Source organism: Lynx canadensis, chromosome B1 (genome assembly GCF_007474595.2).
Source record: "Lynx canadensis isolate LIC74 chromosome B1, mLynCan4.pri.v2, whole genome shotgun sequence".
Classification (NCBI taxonomy): Eukaryota; Metazoa; Chordata; class Mammalia; order Carnivora; family Felidae; genus Lynx; species Lynx canadensis.
This window is the reverse complement of record NC_044306.2, coordinates 151,310,575-151,322,378: the sequence shown is the minus strand read 5'-3', so window position 1 is coordinate 151,322,378 and position 11,804 is coordinate 151,310,575. Positions and strand designations below refer to the sequence as shown.

Genomic DNA, 11,804 nt, shown 5'->3' with positions numbered 1-11,804 from the left:
TTTTTTCCAACAGCATTTGCTCACTCTGTGTCTGTGTCATGTTTTTGTAATTCTTGTAATATTTCAAACTTTTTCATTATTATTATATTTGTTAGGGTGATCTGTGATCAGCAATCTTTGATGTTACCATTGTAGTTGTTTGGGGCACCACAAACCATGCCCATATAAATACAGCAAACTTAATTAACAAATGCTGTCTGTGTCCTGACTGCTCTGCCTACTGGCTATTCTAGCTCACTCTCTCTCTCTCTCTCTCTCCACCCGCCCCCCTCCATGGTTTCCCTTTTCCCTGAGATGCAACAATAATGAACTTAGGAGAATTAGTAACCCTTCATAACAGTCCTAAGTGTTTAGGTGAAAAGAAGAGCTACATGTTTCTCACTTTAAATCAAAAACTAGAGGGGCGCCTGGGTGGCGCAGTCGGTTAAGCGTCCGACTTCAGCCAGGTCACGATCTCGCGGTCCGTGAGTTCGAGCCCCGCGTCAGGCTCTGGGCTGATGGCTCAGAGCCTGGAGCCTGTTTCCGATTCTGTGTCTCCCTCTCTCTCTGACTCTCCCCCGTTCATGCTCTGTCTCTCTCTGTCCCAAAAATAAATAAACGTTGAAAAAAAAAATTAAAAAAAAAAAAAAAAAACTAGAAATGATTAAGCTTAGTGAGGAAAGCATGTTGAAAGCCAGCATAGACCAAAGGCGAGGTCTCTTGTACCAAGCAGTCAAGTTGTGAATGTAAAGGAAAAGGTTTTGAAGGAAATGAAAGGTGCTACCCCTGTGAACACTCAAATAATAAGAAAGTAAAACAGCCTTATTAATAATATGGAGAGGGTTTTAGTGGTCTACATAAAAGATCAAAGCAGCCACACTATTTCCTTAAGCCCAAGATGAACCCAGAGTAGGACCCTAACTCTCTTCACTATTTGAAGGCTGAGAGAGGTAAGGAAACTGCAGAAGAAAAGTTTGAAGCTAGCAGGGGTTAGTTCATGAGGTTTAAGGAAAGAAGCCATTCTCCATAAAAATAAAAGTGCCAGATGAGGCCTCAAGTGCTGATGTAGAATCTGCATCAAGTTATCTAAATGATTTAGCTAAGATAATTAATGAAGGTGGCTACATAAACAACAGATATTCAGTGTAGATCAAACAGCCTACTGTTGGAAGAAAATGCCATCTAGGACTCTCCTAGCTGAAGAGGAGAAGTCAATACCTGGCCTCAAAGCCTCAAAGTACAAGCTGACTCTCCTGTTAGAAGCTAATGCAGCTGGTGACTAAGTAAAAGCCAATAGTCATTTACCATTCCAAAAATCCTAGGGCCCTTAAGAATTATGCTAAATCTACTCTGTCTGTGCTATAGAAATAGAACAACACAGCCTGGATGACAGCATCTGTTTACAACATGCTTTACAGAATATTTTAAGCCCACTATTGAGAACTACTGCTAAGAAAAAAATCCTGTCAAAATATTACTGCTCATTGACAATGCACCTGGTCACCCAAGAGCTCTGATGGAGATATACAGAGATTAATGTTGTTTCCATGCCCACTAACAAAACATCCATTCTGCAGCCCGTGAATCAAGAAGTGATTTCAACTTTCAAGTCTTATTATTTAAGAAATACATTTTGGAAGGCTGTAGCTGCCAAAGACAGTGATTCTTCTGATGAATCTGGGCAAAGTAAATTGAAAACCTTCTGGAAAAGATTCATCATTCTAGATGCCATTAAGAACATTTATGACTCACAGGAAGAGGTCAAAGTGTCAACATCAACAGGAGTTTGGAACAAGTTGATTCCAACCCTCATGGTTGCCTTTGAGGGGCTCACGGCTTCAGTGGAGGAAGTCACTGAAGATGTGGTAGAAATAGCAACAGAACTAGAAGTGGAGGGAGTGTACAGATGTGACTGAATTGCTGCCATCTCATGATAAGACTTTGAAGGATGAGGAGTTGCTTCTTATGGATGAACAAAGAAAGTGGTTTTTTGATATGGAATCTACTCCTCGAGAAGATGTTTTGAAGGTTGTTGATATGACAACAAAGGATTTAGAATATTACATAAACTCAGCTAATAAAGCAACAGCAGAGTTTGAGAGGATGGACTCCAATTTTGAAAGAAGTTCTACCATAGGTAAAAGGCTGTTGAATAGCCTTGCATGACACATAGTAGTGATTTGTGAAAGGAAGTGTCGATTGGTACAGCAAATTCATTGTTGCCTTACTTTAAGAAATCACCACAGCTACCCCAACTTTCAGCAAATACTACCTTAATCACTAGAGTATTGTGTAAATATAACTTTTATATTCACTGGGAAACCAAAACTTCATTTGACTCACTTAATTGTGATATTCACAGTAAAGATTTATTGCAGTGACCTGAAGACAAACTCGAAATACTTCCAAAGTATGCCTGTATATGTTTTTCCATACCAGACCTATTCCTCATACGCATGTATGTTATAAAATAACACATTCTCCTTATACCATAATAGCCAACACTATAGATGATAACCTTCTTTGTTACATTTGTAATGGGGCTCTCCTAACTTAGACATTTCATTGATAAATTACCTATTTTTCTAAAGACAGCACAAATTCAAAGAATCAAATCTTGGGACCAAGTAAGACATTGAAGACGCTCAAATATATTCACCTTTGGTATCCCAACCTCCTCAGAATGGGCCAGAATTCAGTTATTCTAGATAACATCTGAGGATTTTATATACATTTTAAGTCCTCTAGAGAAAGATATTGGACAACCTTATAATGTACCTTTAGTACTTTTGCTGCTAGTTTATTATACAATCTGTCCTATAGCCTCCATAGGTATTACAGCTTCTGTATCTTAGCCCCTTTTCTTTTGTTTTGAAGTCCATGTAATGCAATCTGAAGAGCAGACCCTCGTGTGATGTTAGATCCTAATTTCAACTCCTTAAACTTAGACTAGGAAAGAGTCTTAACATCACCTAGATAAATGCCCTCCCAAATTTTCTTCTACTACTTCCTTGATATGTCTGTCCCTCCTTTGCTTGAACACTCCCAGCGACAGGGAGCTTAACACCTTGTGAAGATATCTCTATGTGCAGGTCTTTCCTGCACTAGGTTAATATCTCCTTCCTTCCACTATTTACCCTTTGGCCATAGTACCAGCCTTTCAACTATTTGAAGACAGTCATTATGCTTTATTTTCTTCTAAGAGAAATGTCTTATATTCCTTCAGGGAATGAAGTTAATGATATTTAGCCTGGAAAAGAGAGCACCCATGTCTAAGAACATATAAATCTGGGTACCACTTCCCCCAGACCTCAGGCATCCCACACAGCATTCTGTCTCTGATAGCAAATCCAAAGGATTCACTGAAAGAAAGAATGGGTATATTCCCAAAAATCAACTTCAAAAATAAATGTAAATTTATGGCCTCAAACATTTCCTCAATTAATGATTATGTATTTATCATCACAAAATTTGGAAGGTCTTTTGAACCTGTATTTCAGTCTCAACTTTCTTCAGAAGTAACTATTATCCTAAGTCTATAGTTACACATAATAAAAAAAGATATTTATTTTATTAGTTTTAAACTTACTCCCATTAAGGTTTAAAGTAGCTCCCTAGTTTGAGTTTTCCAGAATATGGAAAACAAATCAGCATTAGACTATTATTCTGTCATTTTCCAACATTGTTTACCCCTAATATTTCTCATCTGCTCTCACACAATACCTCTTTGCCACTTTTTCTCTACCCATTCCCTCCCCTAAAGTTTTCTAATTACTGATCTGGAACATGTCCTGATTTTTTTTTTATCTTAGGGAATAGTGCTGGAGTGTCTCACAAGTTTTAATATATATACAGTATATGCTTTGGTTTGTGAGCCATTTGAGCTTTCTGAGAAGATTCAAAGTGTTATCAAGGAGTAACACCTGTGTAAGGAAAAAAGAGGAAGCAGGATTGGGTAGGGGAGCCATTAGCCTGAATTGCAGATTTGACAAAGTCTAAGATAACACCAGAGAAGCTCCAAAGGGAAGAATATCCGTTAAATAGTTCTAATGCATTGGGCAAAAATGTGTAGGCCTTTGTACCAGAATCTTTCTCTGTCATTGGCTAACCAGAAGAAGGTTACCTTCACTCAAAACTAGAAGTGGGCTAGGGGCGCCTGGGTGGCTCAGTCGGTTAAGCGGCCGACTTCGGCTCAGGTCATGATCTCGCAGTCCATGAGTTTGAGCCCCGCGTCGGGCTCTGTGCTGACAGTTCAGAGCCTGGAGCCTGTTTCGGATTCTGTGTCTCCCTCTCTCTGACCCTCCCCCATTCATGCTCTGTCTCTCTCTGTCTCAAAAATAAATAAACGTTAAAAAAAAAAAATTAAAAAAAAAAAAAAAAAAAAAAAAAAAACTAGCAGTGGGCCCAAAGAAGTTAATAGCTAGAGGCTGCTAGCTAAACACAGTTTGGAAAGCAGGGCCATGAGCTCTTTCTTGAGGGGCAATCTGAGAACTCTATCTCTGCCATAGTCCCCTCCTTGCACCATGTGGATCCACTTCTCCATATATGTGTGGGGAGCTTCAGGACTCTGATGGAACTTTCTTACAAAAGGAAAACTTAGAAAAGATGAGTTAGGGAAAAGAACTACATACAACCCCTGTCACTGCAGTTGGTTCCAAGACTGAAATCATCTGCTTCTTCCACTATTTAAATTTTCCCTGCATAAACTATTACCTTTGGTGGTCACAATGGCCTACTTGAGGGTATGATCTATATCCTCATTTCTTAAAGGTCTGTGCTGTAATATATCATTCTTATATACGGGTTGCTATATAATCTATAATCTTGTCTATAATCACAGTTGGTCAAGAAATCACCAATAGGCACTCAAATGAGTGCAGAGTTTCACATATATTATTCTTTGTTCCCATAGTAACAGTAGCCCTGCCTCCTCTTGATAATCAGGTCAATTATCCCTACCAATATCTTAATTCCTCTTATTGACTACTGGCCCCTGGACATAAGGAGTCTGAAGTGCTCAGGCAGCAACTTTAGCTTGTAGTTCAAATAAATCCTTGCTGCATCCCCTAACAAGAGTAAAGTCCCTTTGAGAACCAGTGCCTCTAACTTTCAGAGTCCAAAGTTCCAGGGAAAGTAAATGTAATCCCCCAGTGGGTATTTGGAAATAGTGGTAAGTGGATGCATTCCTGTTTCCACTCCTTTGTTCCCAGACCAATTAACTGAGCTCATAATATCATATAGACTCTTTGACTCAGTGGGCATGCTATAACCTGTAGTATGCCCCCCACCATGTCCACAACTACTGCTTTTGAATAAGTGCTTCAGCTGTGCCTTCAGTAGCCCATTCCAGCAATCTATCAGGCTGGCTGCTTCTGGATTCTGCAGTATATAATTCAGATAATAGTGGCACTGGGGTGTCTCATTCGGTTAAGGGTCCAATTCTTGATTTCAGTTCAGGTCATGATCTCATGGTTTGTGAGATTGAGCCCTGTGTTGGCCTCTGTGCTGACATGACAGTTCAGAGCCTGCTTGGGATTCTCTCTCTTTCCCCCTCTCCTTGCCCCTTTCCTGCTTATACATGAACTCTCTTTCTCTCTCTCTCTCTCTCTCTCTCTCTCTCTCTCTCTCTCTCTCTCAAAATAAATAACTAAACATTTCAAAAAAAGAATCTTTATAATTCAAACAATAGATCCTATGGGAATAGGCCCACCTCCTTATCTTTTTCACTAAGTCAGTCCCTTGGTTGGGTACTATATTATAGGGATTCACTACCTGGGAACCAAGTACTTCACAAGCTGTTGGACTGTGGTATTGATTGAAGCTCTTCAGGAAAGTAAGACAGCAGCCAGGGTAAGTGTTCGGTCTTATGAGAAGGAATTATTGGGGTCTCTAGGACACAAGAAGCCTAAGACAATTAACTTAATATCTAGTGGTTGTTTGATCTTCTTAAAGAATACTATCATTTCAAAGATTCATATTTGGTTTCTTATTGTCAGTCTGATTCCTCATCTTCTAGATGGCATGTGCCTCATGAAGGCCTTTAGCATTCTTGCTACCTCTTGATCACCCTGCTTGATCAGCATGGTATCATTTATGTAATGGATCAATATGATGCCTCATGGGATACTATGTTATTATGACAGAAAGCAGAAGACTTAGCATAGCACTGGGGCAAATTTGTGAATGCATGATGTTCTCTGTTCCATATGAATACAAACTATGACCCTCCTTCTCTATTGGGAAAAAAAATTCATTCACCAACTTAATGGTCAGATACCATGTATATGAGGTCACACTAATATGCTCTAGGGATAGTACCATGTTTGGTATGGCAGTTGCAAATTGGGGCCATCACTTGGTTGAGACTGAAGTAGGCTATAGTCATTCTCCAGGATACATCCGGCTTCCTCAGTGGCCATATTATAGAGGTTTATTAGGTCTTTAAAGGTGGTACTAATCTCGATTCTACCACCTTGGATAGTGAGGGGCAGACTCAGGGGCTTCTGCTTGGCCTTCTTCACTACAGACCAGGAACCCAATGTGAGAGTTCCTCCATTCATCAAGAACGCTAATCCCGGGGCGCCTGGGTGGCGCAGTCGGTTAAGCGTCCGACTTCAGCCAGGTCACGATCTCGCGGTCCGTGAGTTTGAGCCCCGCGTCAGGCTCTGGGCTGATGGCTCGGAGCCTGGAGCCTGTTTCCGATTCTGTGTCTCCCTCTCTCTCTGCCCCTCCCCCGTTCATGCTCTGTCTCTCTCTGTCCCAAAATAAATAAAAAAAAAAAAAAAAAAAAAAAGTTGAAAAAAAAAAAAAAAAACGCTAATCCCAATTATACATTCAGGGTCCAAAGGAAATGAAGACTAGTTGGATTCACAGACCCAATGGATCCACTGTAATGTACATCTAGCTAAGACTGATTGTATTTATTGTATAGCTTCCATGTGCCTTCATGTAAATGGAGGCTATAACAATAATGATACATCACCCCTCTGGGTATCAAGGATAGCTGAAGCTTTGTTTGTCCATGTTCAAAATGTTTGAATAATCTTTTTTCCCAATATGTACTCACCAGAGTAAGTGGCTATTGGTCCTTTGAGAAAGGACTGAGGAAATCATTACAGAACATGTTTGTTGTGCTATTATATCTTGCTTTCCCTCAAGGCCTTGCAACCTCATCAATCAGTGGGTTCCCAGACTGAAAATTGGCATAAGTGGGGAAACTGAGCAAATTTACTGAGGCTATGGTCTTCAGTTTCCCATTCTTCCATTCTTGCTTTCTTTTGATTATATATGTTAAGGAATATCCTTTTTAGCTGCCCACTTATTTTGCCTTTAGACATACTGCATTCCATTAACCATCTCCACAACTCTCTGTGGATGAAGCCCCCCCTGGGCTATCACTCTGACCTTTATAGTTGTTATAATAATTATGACTCCTGGTTTCTGGAATTTAACTGCTACTACATGGCCTATATTGTTTCTGAGCTATATCATCCCCATAGCTATCAAAAAGATAGTTGCAATTAGAACCTCTCTCCCATAAGCCCAGACTTTCAGAGGAGAGTCATTCCCAAACATTTTAGTGATGCAGGATTCCTTCTCACTAATGCATTCTTTTAAAAATTTTTAAAATATGTATGTATGTATGTATGTATGTATGTATGTATTTATATAATTCACTTTTTAAATTTAAGGGATGGTTTCCAGATAATTTTATGATACGTTGACTTATAGTTACAGAAAATATGATTTCTGGTTGGTCTGTAGTAACTCTGGTATTCAATAAGGATACTTTAATGTGGAAGAGATGCTTTTGGAATCTATGCCTAACTTATTTTTTTATTTTTTTTAAATCCAAGTTAGTTAACATATAGTGTAATAATGAATTCAGAAGTATAATTTAGTGGTTCATCACTTACATTGATACCCAGTGCTCATCCCAGCAAGTGCTCTCCTTAATGCCCATCACCTGTTTAGACTATCTCCCCACCCAACACCTCTCCAGCAACCCGCAGTTGTTCTCTGTATTTAAGAGTCTCTTATGGTTTGCCTCCCTCTATCTTTTTATATTATTTTTCCTTCCCTTCACCTATGTTCATTTGTTTTGTTGCTTAAATTCCACATATGAGTGAAATCATATGACATTTATCTTTCTCTGGCTATTTTGCTTAGCATAATACACTCTAGTTCCATCCATGTTGTTGCAAATGGCAAGATTTCATTCTCTTTGATCTCCAAGTAATATTCCATTATATACCTCTTCCTTCTCCCTATCCACCCCCCTCCACACCTTCCAGAAGGCCTCCATCTACTATGTTCATTCTATGGGTCTGAGTGGAGCTCCATGGACAAATCAATTGAGTCTCTTTTCTTCCCAACCCAACACTCTGGAATCTTTGGCAAGTCCTAACGGTTCTGCTTTAGTGACCATGATAATGATCATGCTGGGGGGTGACAGTGATGGCCAGGCTATGAGAAGACCAGGGAGGCTGGATGGTGGGGCATAAGGGTGTGGAAGGGATGGCCCTGGAAACCACAGTGGTGTTGGTGTAAGCTGCATTGGTGATAGTGGTGCAGAGTGAGAGTGGCCTCAGGGATGACCCTGTTACAGAAGAGTAGGTGTGAGTAGGGAAAATTATCACCGTGTTTTAAATGAGTCAACAGAGAGGAGGGATGCAGGCACTGTCTCTGCAGCATTCTTTATGGGTTTGGGGAATGGTATGTCTTCCCAGCTTTACAAGAGTCTTCTAAACTCATATAATATTTCCATTCTAGTATCAATTTCCAAGATTTTTAAATCTCTTCCTCTGCCATCTTTTATGGCATTTCAGACATTTCAACTTTATTCAAAAAGGGCTGCTGTATCTAAGCGTCACCTTTGCAGCAAGTCTGTTCCCTGACCTCAGTCCTTGGTAGGATATTAAGCAAGTATCCTGAGAGTATGTTCCAAGTCAATATGTTCTTCCTTATTGAAACTTGTATTTTAGCCTCTTTGATTTAATTCTGGCACCCTGAAAATCCAATCCCAAGTAAATTCCTGCAACTCTTTCTGGTTCATGCTGGTTAATTCTTGGAGATTCTTTTGTACAAAGTTCTTTTCTCCCACATCATGTTCCACATGCCTCCAGCTTAGTTGTCCTTCAACTTAATACTACTTATTGGCCTGAAAGCTAAGAGAGGAGTAGGGACTAATCCTGAGAAGGGTCCCTGCAGCCTTGCAAGGAAGAGGCCTCAGCAGTATCTTTCCACATGTAGATGTGCTAGCTCTTGATAAGGAAGCATGAGTCACCTCTGGGAGGCTCTGGGGAGTCAGAAGAATTTGTGGAGCCAAATGCTTTAGGCACATTCACCCAGATGTGTCAGGATACAGCTTTTCCCAAGCAGGATGATGACTTTGGACCAACAGTCCTGTCTTGGCTGAGCATTCAGTCATCTTTGAAGCTCGGTAGCTATTAAATCCTGAGTTTGGTCATCAGCATTTTGAGCTCCACTGACAGGTTTAGCCATCAAGCCACCACCACGTTATGCCAAGAATAGGGCCCTTGTGCCAGGGATACTGCCTGGTATAAGATCCTCATTGCCAACCAGATGGTGGGCCATCCAGACCCAAAATTCCATCTTACTGGCTGTTTTATTGGATCTGTTCTAGTACCACTGTGTCAGTTGAGTTCTGCAGGAAGCAGATCCTGAGGAAAAGTTAGGAATTCAAAAGCTTTATGGGGAAGCAACACCTATGAAAGGAAAAAAGAAAAAATGAAACTGAGCAGGAAGGTCTGACAAAGTCTCTGGCAGTCAACAGGTCACACTGATATAAAAATTGCCTGTTAGAGCAGTCCCATATTGGGTGGAAGCAGCCTCCCCTTTATAGCACAATCTGGTTTAGTCACTGATTAAGGCCACTCTGAGAATATGATCTTAACTCAAAGGCTGAGGCAGAAGTGAAAGAGTTAAGAAGCAATGACTGTCTACTTACATACTAGTCCAATGGTCCCTATAATTGTCTGTCACAGTTATATTTCCCAGAGCTTGTCAAAAAGCACTCAAGATTTTGAATTTTGGACCCACTAGGACACTGGCAAGGCCTCTGAGTAATAAAATTACTAAAACTAACCTCTGTTGAAGGTCGAATCCTTAAGTTAGAATAAAAACTTAATTCCTAGCCAATCTAGTTGTCTAGTTCAGATAGAAGACAAGTGTGACCAGTATTTTTCTTCAGTAAAGTGTGCTTGCTGATTGTTCCTTAGAAACTTGCTTTCATGAAGGTGTTTGCAAATTGATTTTCTTATAGTTGTTCTTGATGCTTCTTTTGCTGCAAGTCTTATCTGAGTTAATCTATTACCTTATATATTGGTACGGCCATAACTCAGATAAAACATAACACATTTTCATTTTGTCACTCCATTATTTTTGCAGTAAGTCAATATAATCTGAGGTGAAGCATGCCTTGCTCAGCATTTATCGATCTGTCGGTTTGTTCATTGTTTACATCAAAACCCCACTTGTCAGTTCTGGCTCTATTACAATTATCTTCTCATAAGGAAAATGACAGCTTCAAAGCCCAAATATGAGTCAATTTCCAAGGTGAGTTACTCTCAAAATGCTGGTCCCAAATGTGCACCTCCCTTCCTCCCTCTAGGCATGAATGATGGATGACTTTCATTTTCTAGCTAAAAAAAAGAAAAACATATATCTATCCTAACAAGATACCACTTTCTCCCATACAAAAGTATTTTAATTGCATCACAGTGCATGAGCACACAGTAGATGTTCAATAAATGAAAATCATTATTAATATTTGTTCAAACAACTATAAGCAGGTCTGATAATTAACAGGAATCAATTATGGTGAGGTGGGATGGGGAATGATGAGGTAAGGCGGGTTAGAAAAACTTTTCCAACGCCCACAGAAATTAAATTGGCCTTTCAATTACATCTCACTAAGCAGACAGTAAACAATGCTGAGCTTGACTCCTCAGGTTTCTAAGCTTCTTTTTGTTTATTTTAGAATTATTCCACAGCCACATTAACTCTCTAAAGTCATGGAAATATTAGTACTTTACTAACATTTTTACTCAATTAGAGTGCTTTTTCTAACTATTTATTTTACTGTCTATTCTTATTTCTAGAAAGCAATTTAACCTCTAATTCAGTCAGTCATCTTACCAACCCAAGTGTATGTTAATCACACCCCTAACTATAGAGAACTTTGCCACTAACAGCCCTTTTAATAAAATATCCTTTGCTTTGATATGAAAATTATATTAAACCATTCCTGGGGCTCAGCTCGAAATCTACCTTCTTCATGGAGTCTCATACATGAGGACTATCTACATAAATCTCTTATTTCCTATAACATTTTCTGATTGCTTCACATGTTTTGGCACTTGGAAGAGAATTTGTCTTTCATGTCACTGATGGTCAGTGGATCACTTTTAGAATGCAGTCCTGCAAACACACATGGCAGCCCATCAGGCTGACAGGATTTGTGTGAACTTGGGTGAGTCCCTGTGACTCTCTGAGCCTTTATAAACTCTCAAGACCCTCCCAACTCTGCAATTTTATGAGTTTTGCTTTATTTCTTAGTCTGGTATGCTACACAACATTGAGTATCTTCTCAAAACTATCAAAGTAGTAAACTTAGTACATACAGAAGCATAATAAGTACGTGCTGAATCAATGAATTAATTAATTGATTAATTTAAGGCTTCTGCAATTTTATGAGTTTTGCTTTATTTCTTAGTCTGGTATGCTACACAACATTGAGTATCTTCTCAAAACTATCAAAGTAGTAAACTTAGTACATACAGAAGCATAATAAGTACGTGCTG

General features: G+C 39.5%; 1 pseudogene; it reads left to right on the top strand.

Moving 5' to 3' along the window:
* Positions 1 to 639: 639 nt before the first annotated feature.
* LOC115513067 overlaps positions 640 to 11,804 on the top strand; it is a 74,479-nt pseudogene continuing 63,314 nt past the window's right edge.